At 43.7% G+C, this 13,225-nt stretch overlaps 1 protein-coding gene across 4 annotated transcripts in view; it reads right to left on the minus strand.

Annotated features, from left to right (window-relative positions):
• INSC (INSC spindle orientation adaptor protein) overlaps positions 1 to 13,225 on the minus strand; it is a 135,420-nt gene that overhangs the window by 91,928 nt on the left and 30,267 nt on the right. The window lies entirely within an intron of this gene.

Consider the following 13,225-nt stretch of genomic DNA (forward strand, 5'->3'; position numbering starts at 1 on the left):
TGATATCATTTCACCCAAACTGCTAGTAACTGGTTCAGGAATAGGCATGGGACTCAATTCAGACCAATGAGCCATGACAGGATTGCTTCCAAAAAAAGTTTTCTTTCTCCTAACTGCAAACCACAAGGAGACAGTATCTCTCCCATTGGACCCGAACATGGAAGTACGTCACTTCATGGCTGCTGGAGACCATCTTGCAATCAAATGGGGACCCAGCTGGGAGAATAAAGCTGCAAAATAGAGAATAATAAATCTGGGTTTCTTGATCATGAAGCCACTGAATCAAGGAACCCTGGAGTCTGTCCCCCCTCTCTTAGGCCTATCTATTATGTAAGATAATAAAGTTCTTGTTGTTTAAAATAATCATTTTGTTAGTGGACAGACAGACAAAAGCAGCCTAACTGATAAAGGTAAACCAGGTTCTAGGGGCTTCCAGTCCCTGCACTGAGGACCCACCTGGCTTGCCTATGCCTCACAGATTGGACCAAGACGAGAGTGTCCTTCCTCCTGCCCACCTGTTTGACTCCTCCTGTCGCCTGTCCCCTCTTCGATCCTCCCTCTCTGCCACCTCCTTCTCCAAGCCAGTGTGGAAGCCCTCCCTGAGGAAAAGGGACATTCTGTCACTTTTGCCTGGGGAGAGGAACACAGGAGAGGACCAGCCATCACCTGGCAGGCCCTGAGCTTGAGGACCGCAGATTGTCAAGACTTTCATAAAAAACACAAGTATGAACTTGTGGGAAGATCACAGCTAAGAAGGGTAAGATCAGTCCAGAAAAATTAAACTCTTCCTCCATGATTACAAATGACCCTTATGAGAAAAGAACGGAGGAGGACTCTAATTAACAGTGATATCGCTGGACATAAAGTGCCCTTTATGAGGCTTGGAATAAAGAATAAGACAGTCGATCTGGAAAGTATGGGAGCCAGGAGCTCAGAATAAACTAGGGCATTATGTAATTCCAGAGATTGACGGCCACTGCCTATTTCCGGGGCTGTAGGGCCCACCACCCTATGACCCCCTTAAGGGCAGGGACCCTTTGTGCTCCTATCTCTGAGCCAAGGGCCAGCCATGTAGGCAGCCCTCCATGTGTCTGTTGAAAAGAGGAGTGGAATACGTTTTTAAAACCTTTTATGCTGAGACCCAATTCTCTATCTGTAACTGAGAATAACACTCTCTATTGTATTGCTCTGATAGCAGTGACCTGAGATAAGGCCTGTGCAAGTGTCAGGCCAGGGTGAGAGCTCGATAGATAGTAGCCTTTGTTATTCTCAGGCCCGAGAGTCTACTGTGCACGTGGCCCCATGGTCTGCTGTGCCGAGGGAGATGCCAAAAATGAGACAAAGCATATAAAGCTTTGAGAGTGCTCGACGAGTCCTCAGCAGCAGCAGCAATATCGCCATTGTCATTTCTAGTGTTATTATCATGATTGATAAAGTATATTCTTGGAACCCAGTGAGTCAGCAGCCTGAAAAGGATGGCACAAAAGAGAAAGCTAGAAACAACAAAAAGAGGTATAACTGTCCCTTTTCTGAAATGTTTGATTAAAGAACCCCAAAGGGAAATACCAACTTCTCAGAGTGAATGCAGTGATGTCATCAGATAGCAGTGGGCAAGCAGATCTTATTTTACCCCCATCTCCTTCATAAAGAAGAAAGGGATGCAGAGCAAAAACAGCGAAGAGGGAATTCAAGCTCATGGCAGGCGAGGACACGGAGAGAGTAGGGAAACTCCAAGGCCCTTCAAAGCGTGATCCAGTTAGGGTTCTGTGAGGAGGTGAAGCAAGTCCTTGGTCTTGGAGGACCTTTGGATCTCATCAAGTCATATCTGATGCACCCAGACAAGGGGAAAGTTCTCATGAGCAGAAGCTTGGATGCAAGAGAATGATCTGAATTTCTAAGAAGTAGCTCTTAGAAAAGAGCTACCTATGTTTTCTAGAAACAGCCTGGTGACCATGAAATTCTAGAACAGATTCCTAATTGCTGATCTGTTGAGCCCTTCAGGCGGAAGCCGGCCAGAGCACAGTAGGAACACGTTATGCCCAGACAATCTGCTTCCTTTTCATTAGGGACCACTGGGCCCCTAGCAGAGGGGAATGGGACAATAAACCTGATATATCTTGATTTCATTAAAATGCCCTGGTGAGGTGTCCTTGTTCATCGATTTCACCCACAGCCTCCCAGCAGTTATGCCAGCGGAGCCATCCAACAAACAAAACCTTGTTTCCTGTGATTGCATGTTTTCCCAGGGGCTGAGGAAGCCTTTGAGGGACATTTGGGCTGCATCTGTATCGCTGCCCTGTTTACAGACTGTATAATTTATGCCTGCCTCTTTCTCCCAGTGGGACAAGGCTCCTTGATGCCTGAAAGCACAACTTGCTCAATATGGGACTGGGCCCAGTATCTTACATGATGACCTGCATGGTCGAAGCCAGAATTGTGAATCAGATTAGCTCTCAGAGGAGCCATAACTCATATTCGCTGGGGGTGAAGAACAGGTAAGAGAGACTATCTGGAAGGTGAGATCAGAAGTACCAAGAGTTTAACCCAACTGATATTTATAAAATGTCAATAATAATAATAATAATAATAACAATATTTATTGAATGTGTAATAGAGGCCAAGCACTATTCTAAATGCTTCATAGAGCATTAATTCATTTACTACTATCATCATCCCCCTGTACTGATGAAACTCTGAAATTCAGTGGAGGTGTGTGCATTGCTCAAAATCACACTGCTGTACAGGTGATAGAGGACTAGGATCCAGGCTTTAGGATTTGGAGGGGATTAGGATCTGCTGGAGCAGATGGAGAGGATGATGGCAACGAACAAGTGGCACACGTCCTGCATTTGCTAACAGGAGGCCCGACTCCATTCCATGGTGTCAAGCACCCTCAGCCCCCAGCCCTCAGAGCCAGCCAGCTCTCTTCGTTCTCACCAATGCCTCCCACTGCCCCCACCTCCCGGGCTGGGAGTCCTCCATCTTCATCAGGCCAGGGTGCTGGCCCTCCATGACACAGCCAGAGGATAGAAGAATAGTCCTTGGAAAAATGAAGCAGATTGCCAACACTGCACTCAAACAGTGGAAGAAAGAGGGGCAAGAACAGTGGGGATGTCTCTTCTGGTTCCTCATTTCTTGGTTCCTTTTGTGAGAGTCATGTGGACAGCTGTGGGCCCTAAAGGAATCAGGGGATGAAACAGTCCCAGCCAAAGCCTAAAGCCATCACTAGCTTTACAGGGAGACCTGTTTCAAACATGCAGCCATCAGGGAAGCCCCCACAGCCTGCTGCCCCAGCAGACACTGTTCCTAAGCCCTAGGCTGGATTCATCCTATTGAGCAGAAGTTCCAAGCACAATGCCTCCAACGCTATACGGCACGTCAGGAAATTGGATTCAAGGTAATCTCTTTGCTCCCCATTGTCTGTCCTCAATGGTGTTGCAAGAATTTGAATTTTGGGGTCTGATGGATCTGGATTCAAATCCTGATTCTGTACTAGATTGGTACGTGACCTTGAGAAAATCACAAACCTCCAAGAATGAGGTTCCCTCAATCATGCCTGCCTCCTAGGAGCTTCTTCATGAGGATTAAATGTGATCACTTGCAAAAGCCCCTAATAGATCGAAAGAAAAGAATCTTGTGCTTGGCAGATGCTAGCCTCAAAGAGGAAGTGTTCTTCCTCGTGGAAGGAGGGCTTGAGAAATGTATCTCAGGGCAGAGGGGCTGCCCTGCCCACGAGGGAGGTGGAAAGGACATAGGCAGGAGTGAGCAAGAACGAGGAAACTCCGTCACTTGCATCCTCACCCCCCAACCCCACCCAAGGCCCTTCCTAACTTATGGGAAAGCTCACCTGGAGGCTTCGGCCTTGGTCCTGTGGGGCTCTGGGCTATGCCTCCCCCACCAGGAGAGGCTGGGTCACAAGACAGACCTGAAGCCTTAAGTGTCTCTGATTTAATTCAATGCCCGCTGTGACAAGCGCTCATTTGGACAGCTCATTTCGGCTCCCGCCTCCTATTACAGGCCGCCCTTGCTCACCTCCGTTTGGCTAACAAGCCAGCCTGGGCGCAGAAGGAAATGGCAGGCGATTTACAGTAAATTATTCAATTAGAACAAGGACCCGGGCGGCTCCTGCCATGGTCTAATGGGCCAACCCCAGGATGGCTCGAGGCTGGGCTGGGATTATTTAATCTGCAGAACCCATTAGGGCTGCCAGCAGGGCCGGACAGTGAATGTCATGGTTAGCAGTTAAGCAGTTAAGGCACCAGGAGGAGGCACTGGGGGACTGGGTGGCAGAGGAATGAGACCTGGGGGTTCAGTCAAAGTCCCTCATTATGTGATTCCCTACCCCCTCATTGTTTCTCCTCCCTAGAATTTATCACAATTGCAATTAAACAATTAACCGAAATTAGCAGCTTAACGTTTTCTCCCTTGAGGCTCCCGGGGGCAGGGACAAGAGGCCCATCCTGCCCCACTGTATCCCCCACCCTCCACCTGACAGGTGTCTGGTGCACAAAGACCAGATCGATCAGATCGATGAACTCTTATTGACTGACTGGGTGGGTTCTTCCCAAAGGAACCCCAGCTTCCTCGCTGGTAAACAAGAGACAAGTGCCTCTTCTGTTGTGATGAGTACTCCTAGTTGAGAGCGCTGTGGGAGGGCCTTTCCTGCAGGGAAAGGGCTCAGAATCCCAACACCCACCGAGACAAAGCCACCCATCCCTCCTGAGTCTCTACAGTCCTCAATGTCTGATCATACCTGGCTGGGCAGGCTCCCCTCCACCCCCAGCTCCGTGCTCTGCTAGGCATGTACTTCCAGACAGACAGACAGACAATAGATAGTTGCATGACAACTGCAAACACTGCACAAAAAAAAAAAAAAAAAAAAAAAAAAGCCAAGGGGATGCTGAAGGAGGTCCAGAGGGCTTCCCAGAAGTACTAGAAGGGAATGGAAGGTGGGGAGAAACAGTCATGGCAAGTTTCTCAGGTCATGACCCCAAAACTGACCCTTGCTAGAGGAATTTGGAAACAGAGGAAAGGGCGACATGGCAAAGAGAAGAGCTGGGGGCAGAGGGGAAGAGCATGGGAAGATTAAGGAACTGCAAGTGTTTCTAGAAGGCTGCTGAGCACTCCAGGCTGGGGGAGGAGTTTAGAGGAAACTATCCCAGTGGCGTGGGAATGCAGAAAAAGGAGTGACTACTTGCAGCTGGGGAAGCAGACCAGACTTCTCAGAGAAGGCGACATCTGAGCTGGGTCTTAAATGCAGGGTGGGATTTTGCCGAGTGAGGATGGGACGAGGACATTCAGTGCCAGGAGAGCATTGTGAGTGGGGGCAAAAAGACCAGAAAATGAAGCGAGTATTCGGGGACCCAGGCCTCTCCCAGGGGGCTGGAGGGAAGGTGCCTCTGTGGTCCTGCACATGAAAGGAACTGATTCTTTGGACATTATCCTGTGGATGACAGGGAGCCTTTGAAGTTTGTTTGATAGGGGACTGAAAGGATTGGAATGGAATTTCAGCTCGAATGGTGACCAGTAAAGTGCACTGACTCCAGGGAGTAAGGCCAGCAGCAGGGGTCCATTTAAGAGATAGATGCAACTCCCAAGGGGAGCACAAAAGCCCTGAGGTTGGAGCCATGGGGCCTTGGGGTAGAAAGGAAAGTGACTGCAACAAGCTTTGGGAGGTGACAACAATGGGCTTCCCTCCTTGCCCCCACTGTCAATCTGTGGGAGGACGCCAATAGTCATGGAGACATTGCAGTACTGCTAGCCGGGGTGGTCAGCATTCTGCAGCCATCAGATTCTTCAAGAACCTTCATTCCCAGGAGAGGCACAAGAAACTAAGCAAGCTGTCTCCCAGCCCTACCGAATGGATGGGGCCTCATGAAATACAGACGGAGCGACTCTCTAGAGGAAGCCCGAGTGACCCTTTACAGCTAGCTGTTGGGCACCAGAGTCCAGCAAGTGGGTGGAATAGACCACAGGGCTCCCAGAGCTGGGTTTGCCCCTGGAGCCCTGAAAATCCTGGCTGGGCAGGGCTAGGGGCCACCCAGACCTCATCCCTGCTCCTCGATTCCAGAGCCAGAACCATTTCAACAAACCACAGGCAAGGCCCCAAGCCTCCCCCTGATTAACCGGATACATCTGCCTTCGACGCTTTACCTGAAAGGTAACAAGAATCCCACCTGCACAAATAGTCAGGGGTAAGACTACAGCCTCCAGCCACAAGCTAGGCCGCCTTCCCAGGGGAGCTCACATCGTAATGCTAGAGTATTAGAATTAGTAGGAGGCCTTAGAGATGCTTGCCTTGTAATGAAAACCATAATGATAACAATACTGATGAGTAGGAGAAGAAGAGGGAGAAATATTTAGGGTGCTAACTATGTGTTAGGCACTGTGGTCAATGCTTTAAACTTCGTCCTCGAAATAATCTTGCTATCCCCATTTTTCAGATGAGGAAACTAAAGCACAGAGAGATTAACATGCGCAGATGGAGAGACACGTTCAGAGAGGGGAAGAGATCTGCCTGAGGTCACGCAGCAAGCTGAGCTACAATCTGAGACCCGCACCCGGGTTTCCTCACTGCCATAAGCTTCCCCATGGGAAATCCAAAGAAGGCTTTGTGTGGTTAGTGCCCTGAGAGACCCACCGAGGCTCAGAGTGATTTATCCTAGGGAATCAATGGTTCCGGCAGGGCCCCATCTATAAAACTGGGAGACTTGCTCATCCTTTCTCTTTTGCTACAGCGATCAACACAGAGGAATGAATGGTGGAGAGAGAAATTGCAGGGATTCCTAGTCTAATTCAGCTCAGTCTCCGAATGAGACAGGCAGGCTGATGCACAGATTGCCCATGAGTCCCCCAAGGTCTGAGCAAAAGGAGCCAGAGTCAAGCTCTCCCTGCGGAGGCCCACGGGCCCCAGTCCCCGAGCAGTAAGACCACCCAGCCTCTAAATGGCTCCAACTTGTCGAAGACAACCCCCTCAGCAGCCTCTCCTGAAGGAGCGCGTATGACAGTCCAGAGGGAAGGCCAAATTCCTGGAGGCAGGAAAGCCATGCTGCCCCCATCTTCCACCCCAGGGTGGGCTCTTCCTGGCTCCAGGGCTTTGACACCCCAGCTGGGTGTCAAAGGAGCATCCAGCCCTGAACCCACAAGGAAACTGTAGTAGCTGGCATCTGGGAGCTGGCACTGAGCTACTGATTTTCTCAAGGTCAGAAGTGAGCAGCTAGCAACCCAGACGTCTGGGACCTTAGACAGAGTGTAGCCCCTGAGAGATGCTAGGCTGGACCTTTGGGGCACTCCCATCCGGACCTCTGTTGCTTAAAAATGCAGATTCAGAGTCTGTGATTAGCTGTGTGATCAGGGGCATTAAGTGTCCTTATCGGTAAAGTGGGGTATATAATAAGGATAACAAGTAATGGCATCCTCCTGGCACTACTGCGTGGATCAGTGAGATCACATGCGTGAAGTACATGGCACGCAAGGATACTCCAGATAAGACTGGTTCCGTTTGTCTTCTGGTGAGGACAAGTACCTAGCAGTAGGGGAGCAGCCAGATGGAGGCCATTTTACAGCCTCCTGAACTATATCCAGCTAGTCAACTGCTTTGTACTCTTTAACTTTTTAATTATCCCTTCTTACTTTCTAACTTTTCCTGATGTGAATGTTAGCCAACTGCTCAAAAGTTCCTTAGCTCTGATTTGCAAAAGCAAGAGCCCTCCCTCGCTGGGCCCAGATCCCAGGGTGCTAAAATTAACAATCAGTATACTTTAAGCTAATGACTTACTGGTCGTGACTGCCACGAACAGACATAACTCTCAGATAAAAGCCATTAGAGAAAATTGAATAGCTCCAGCGTGGTGAAAATTTGGATACATCCTGTTTCATAAATCACGCTTAGAGGTTACACTGGGCAAGCTGTTTCCCTCTCTGAGTCATGATGAGGCCCCAGGTTGAGGGGGTCTATATACCCTTGGGAAAGAAGACATAGGGGAGAGAAGTGTACAATCTGGGGCATCGGATGAGTCAGACATTAAAAAAAAAAAAAAACACAAAAACAGCCCATTCACAGAATGCTGTCTTATCAGGGCTCATTTATGCCTGGTTTGCCGCATGTCACAGTAGCATCCAAACAGTGCACCGCATGGTGTCTAGTTCAGAGTAAGAGCTCAATAAATATTAGTTATTACCCAACAGGGGATTCCATGGTTCTCCAAAAACTTCTTGCTCTTCCATAATGGTATGCACTGGTCATAGCACCCCAAAGCGTCCAGACCAAAATCTCCTCAATTCTTTTTCAATCTCCAGGTAATACCAACATTTCAGGACTCAGTCCTAATGCCACATCATCTGAGAGGCCTTCTCCAACCACTCTAACCTATAGTAATTTCTCCTTCTAAAAAGTTCCCTAGGAATCAATAAAAGTGTGAGGTCCTGAACAGTTTTAAATGATATTGTAATAGAAGATATGTTTTCTCCATGTCCCTCTCTCTTTCCCTACCTGTCTGTTGAGTGGTGCCAGAGCAACTGGAAAGCCACAAGACAGCAAGGCCAAAAGATGGAAGAAGATGAGTCAACAGTTTGGAGTAGAGCCACTCAACTCACATCAGTCTGGAGGGTAAGTAAGAAATACACATAATGTGCTAAGCCACTAATATTTGGGGGTTGTTTGTTATAGCAGCTAATCTGAATTAACCTAATTATGAAAACTAAAGTAAATGCTATACTTAAGGCATCTGTAAGTGTGTTAGACACAGAAGTCTCTCGGCAAATAGAAGTTCCTTTTCCCTTCTTCCTCAGCCTTGGAAGAGATGGTAAAATACTGGGTTTGACCATTGGCCCTGGACACTGACTCTAGTTCATGCACAATACAGCCAGAGGCCAGTAGTTGAGAGTAGGATGGAATAAGTACCTAGAAACATTTAAAGTCCCCTCAATTCTGAGACTAAAATTGTTTCAACCACTGCTTTCTCTGCTCATAGGTACCCATGCACAGTAACAGCTAAATTTTATTATACTCAGGTCATTTTCAGATGCATTTTTTTTTCGTATATTAACATCTGAAATTGGGATGCACGCCTCAGTCAATGGCATCTTGGCATTGTGTCACAGTTTAATTGAAAGCATATTTTCTCTTTTATGAAGTAACAGGGCATCTTACAATCTATAGCATTTTAAATTCAATGAAATATATAGTATTGGGCACTTAACTATGTGCCACGCACTCTTCTAAGTGCTTTGCGTAAATAAATTCATTTATTTCTCAAAAAATCCAAAATAATCAGTACTACTCTTATCCCCATTTTAAAGATGTGGAAATGAAGACCCAGAGACATTCAATAATTTGCCAAGTACACAGCTAGTAAGTTAAGTGAAGAGAAAGATGACACCCTGACTTTAGGGAACTTCATACCATGTCACTGTTTTTTAGTGCCTGGATTTTAGGCGACAGTTGAGTCCCCTTCTTAGAGAGAAAGTTCACACAGGAATTATGTGTTTGGCAATATGGTGGACCACATATTCTGAAATACTTCTCCATAGGAAGACTTGGAAAGGACTGCTAAAGATGTTCTTGATGTTTGTAAAACGCGTCACTGAGCTGGCAAAAAGATTAGAAATCTGGAGAGGCCAGCAGGAAAGCAAAAGCAGGAACCAGGGATAATGAGCAAGAACCGAAGGGAATTTTTGCCCTGAGAACATCTGCTGCTGTGTTCCTTAAGCTTCCATTTCACATGTGTATGGGTTAGGGAAAATGAGGCAGAAAGCCTAGAGATAAGGGAAAGAAAGAATCAAATAGGAGTCCGAAAGACCAGAAGCTCAATGTTAATGGTAAATGAGAAATAATCTTCCATACAGAAGAAAAGTGTCCCAACTCTGGCACTGGGTAAAGGGAAGTAAAATCTCTCTCAAGAATTAATAACCACAATATGGCCTTCATATAGGTTTGTGGCCTGAATTCACACTATCTGGCGGGGGGGGGGGGACTCAATTAGAGAATTTAGCTTCAAGAAATAAAAGAGAGCCTTGGAAATATTTCCAAGGAACAAGGGCTATAAAATATGACCAAGCAGATTTGAGAAAGAACCAGATTTGAGATGGAACTTCTATAAATTAAAAAATGTAATAATTAAAATGAAAAACTCATTGGACAGATTAATCACAGCTAAAGAATGAATTAGTGTAAAGATAAGACAAAAAGAAATGATCCAAAATACAGCTCAGAAAGACAAAGGGAGAGCAAACGTGAGAGAAATAAAGCTAAGGAATAAAGAGTAAAGTACTCTACCGAGTGTTTAATCAGATTTCCAAAGGGAGATAAGAAAAAGAAGAGGGGAAAAAATGATATTCAAAGAAACAGTAGCTGAGATTTTTCCCAGAAATCTTGAAAGACAAAACAACTTCCTTTTTTAAAAGATTTTATTTATTTATTCATGAGAGACACAGAAAGGCAGAGACATAGACAGAGGTAGAGGCAGGCTCCCTGTCAGGAGCCTGATGCAGAACTCGATCCCAGGACCTCAGGATCATGACCTGAGCAGGCACTCAACCATTGAGCCACTCAGGTGCCCTGACAAAACAACTTTCAAATCCAGGAATGCCAATGAATTTCAAGCAGGAAAAATACAAAATATATAGGCACCCTAGAAAACTCATAAGACTAAAGAATACCAAAGACAGAAGATTTTGAAAGCATCCAAAGGAGGCAAAAGAGAGAGACAGAGACAGAGACACAGAGAGACGGAGAGAATCAGATCAACAGGTGACCACTTAAGAGCAATAATGAAAGTTAGCAGATAATGAGAAAATATTTGATTATAGAAAATAACTGTCCTAAATTTCTATACCAGAGAAGCTCTCTTTCAAAACTAATTATGAAATAAAGATGTTTTCAGGTAAAAATCCCACCAAGGAAATTCTAACGGACTGATTACAGGCAGAAAGAATATAATGCCAGATGGAAGATCTGAGATACAAGAAAGGATGATGAGCACACTTACTTGTAACTATTTGAGTAAATCCAAACAAATCTTAACTATAAGAAACAATTATACCTCATTTGTGGGGTAAGGGAAAAAAATAAATCTAAAATACTGTATGCAAATTCAAAAGGGGATAACTAAAGTAAGTTAAAGTGTTCTAAGTTTCTTTTATTTGAGGAAGAGGAAAATAGAGATGTAAATTAACTTTAGTCTTATTGGTTATGATTAATGCTGTAATATCTAGGGTTACCTTATTAGGTTATGATAAATGCTATAATATCTATGTATAACTAAAAGAATATATATAAAAATAAAAGTAAATATTACCATTCGAATAAGTTAAGAGGGGAAAAATAAATGAGTAATTTAAAAAAGCAATCAAAAAGAAGAAAAAAGTTTGGAGGGGCAAGTATTAATGAATAATAGAAATCACAGGAAGGGGGAGATGAATTAAACTAGCCAATTGTAAGCAAAGATTATAAAGTGTGCATTATACTCACACACACACACACAGAAAGAGAGAGAGAGAAGTAGAGAAAAAGAAGAGAAAATGTGCTATGTTCTGGCTACAATACTCTAAAACAAAAAGACCCAAAACAACTTAAAGACTCCAAAAGATATACCACAGAAATATTTACCTAAAGACTTTTGGTGCCAACGTATTCATATAATACAAAACAAACTTCAAGACAATAACCATTATGGAGACAAAAAAAACTGTTACAAAATATAAAAAGACTGACCCATCAAGAAGATATAACAGTGAGGATGTAGATAATAACACCAATAATCTTAAAATATACAAAGCAAAAACTGACAAAATTTCAAGGAGAAATGAATGAGTCCAGAATTACAGATGGAAAGCCCAACACAATTTTGTCATTAATTGATAGCTCAGGCAGAAAGATTATCATTGAGGAAAGAGGAAATATGAATGACACAAGTTAGATTAGTGTTTATAAGTAGAACAGTGCACTCAACTTACCAGGAATACACATTCTTTTCAAGGATTCATGAATTGTTCTTTTTTTTTTTTTTTAATGACTAGTGACTAGATCATAAGCAAGCCTCCACAAATCTCAAATGATTTAATCCTATGGATTGCAATCTCTACCCCAGTATAAATACCTCCATAATTTGGATATTTTAAACATATAAATCAGAGGTCAAAGAAGAAATTATAACAGAAATTAGAAAACAAACCCAAATTATTAGGAAAATACATACATAAAAATCAGATGGTATACAGATAAATAAAATCAAAAGCAAAAACTACAGTACTAAACTAGAAAATAAAATATAAAAATTAGAAAATTTTTAACTTCTCACAACATAAGACATTTTTTAACGATTTATTTATTTATTTGAGAGAGAAAGAGAGCATGTATGTATGCATGTGGGGGAGGGGCAGAGGGAGACAAATCTCAAACAGGCTCTTCTCTGAATGTGGAGCCCCACCTGGGACTCCAATCTCAGGACTCATGAGATCACAACCTGAGCCAAAACCAAGAGTTGGACACTTAACCTACTAAGCCACCCAGGTGATTCAACATATGACATTTTAATTTTTTTTTTTTTTTTATTTATGATAGTCACACACAGAGAGAGAGAGGCAGAGACATAGGCAGAGGGAGAAGCAGGCTCCATGCACCGGGAGCCCGACGAACATATGACATTTTAGAGAAGGGAAGAAAAATTCCAAAGAAATTAGCAGAAGAAAAATAGTTAAGATAGGAGCAAACATGAAGCAAAACACAACGAAGACACAAAATAAAATGTAAACACAAATGAAAGATCAATAGAGTTAAAGTTAGTTTTTGAAGACACAGATTAAATAGATAAACCTCTGTGAAGAACAGAGGGAAGAAAGGTCAGAAAAAAAATAAAGGAAACACAAACAATATTAGCAATAAAAAGGAATTTATTACTACAGATGCAGCAGAGATAAAAGAATACTATGAATAATATTATATGGACAGGAATATTCTGCAATATCATTGATATCATAAATGTTAGACAAATTTATAGTGAAATACATTAGCCAAGATTGACTCAGGAAGAAATAGATTTATAACTATGAAATAAATTAATCTTCCCATAAGGAAAACACCAAGCACAGAGAAGTTCACAGATGAGTTTCTATCATTAAAAAAAAAAAAAGATAAACTCACCCAAACTTTTCCAGAGAATAAGAAAAAAGAAAATATACTTCAAATCATTTTATGAGGCTGACATAATTTTGATACAGAAACTAA

This window comes from Vulpes lagopus, chromosome 15 (genome assembly GCF_018345385.1).
Source record: "Vulpes lagopus strain Blue_001 chromosome 15, ASM1834538v1, whole genome shotgun sequence".
NCBI classification, from domain to species: Eukaryota; Metazoa; Chordata; class Mammalia; order Carnivora; family Canidae; genus Vulpes; species Vulpes lagopus.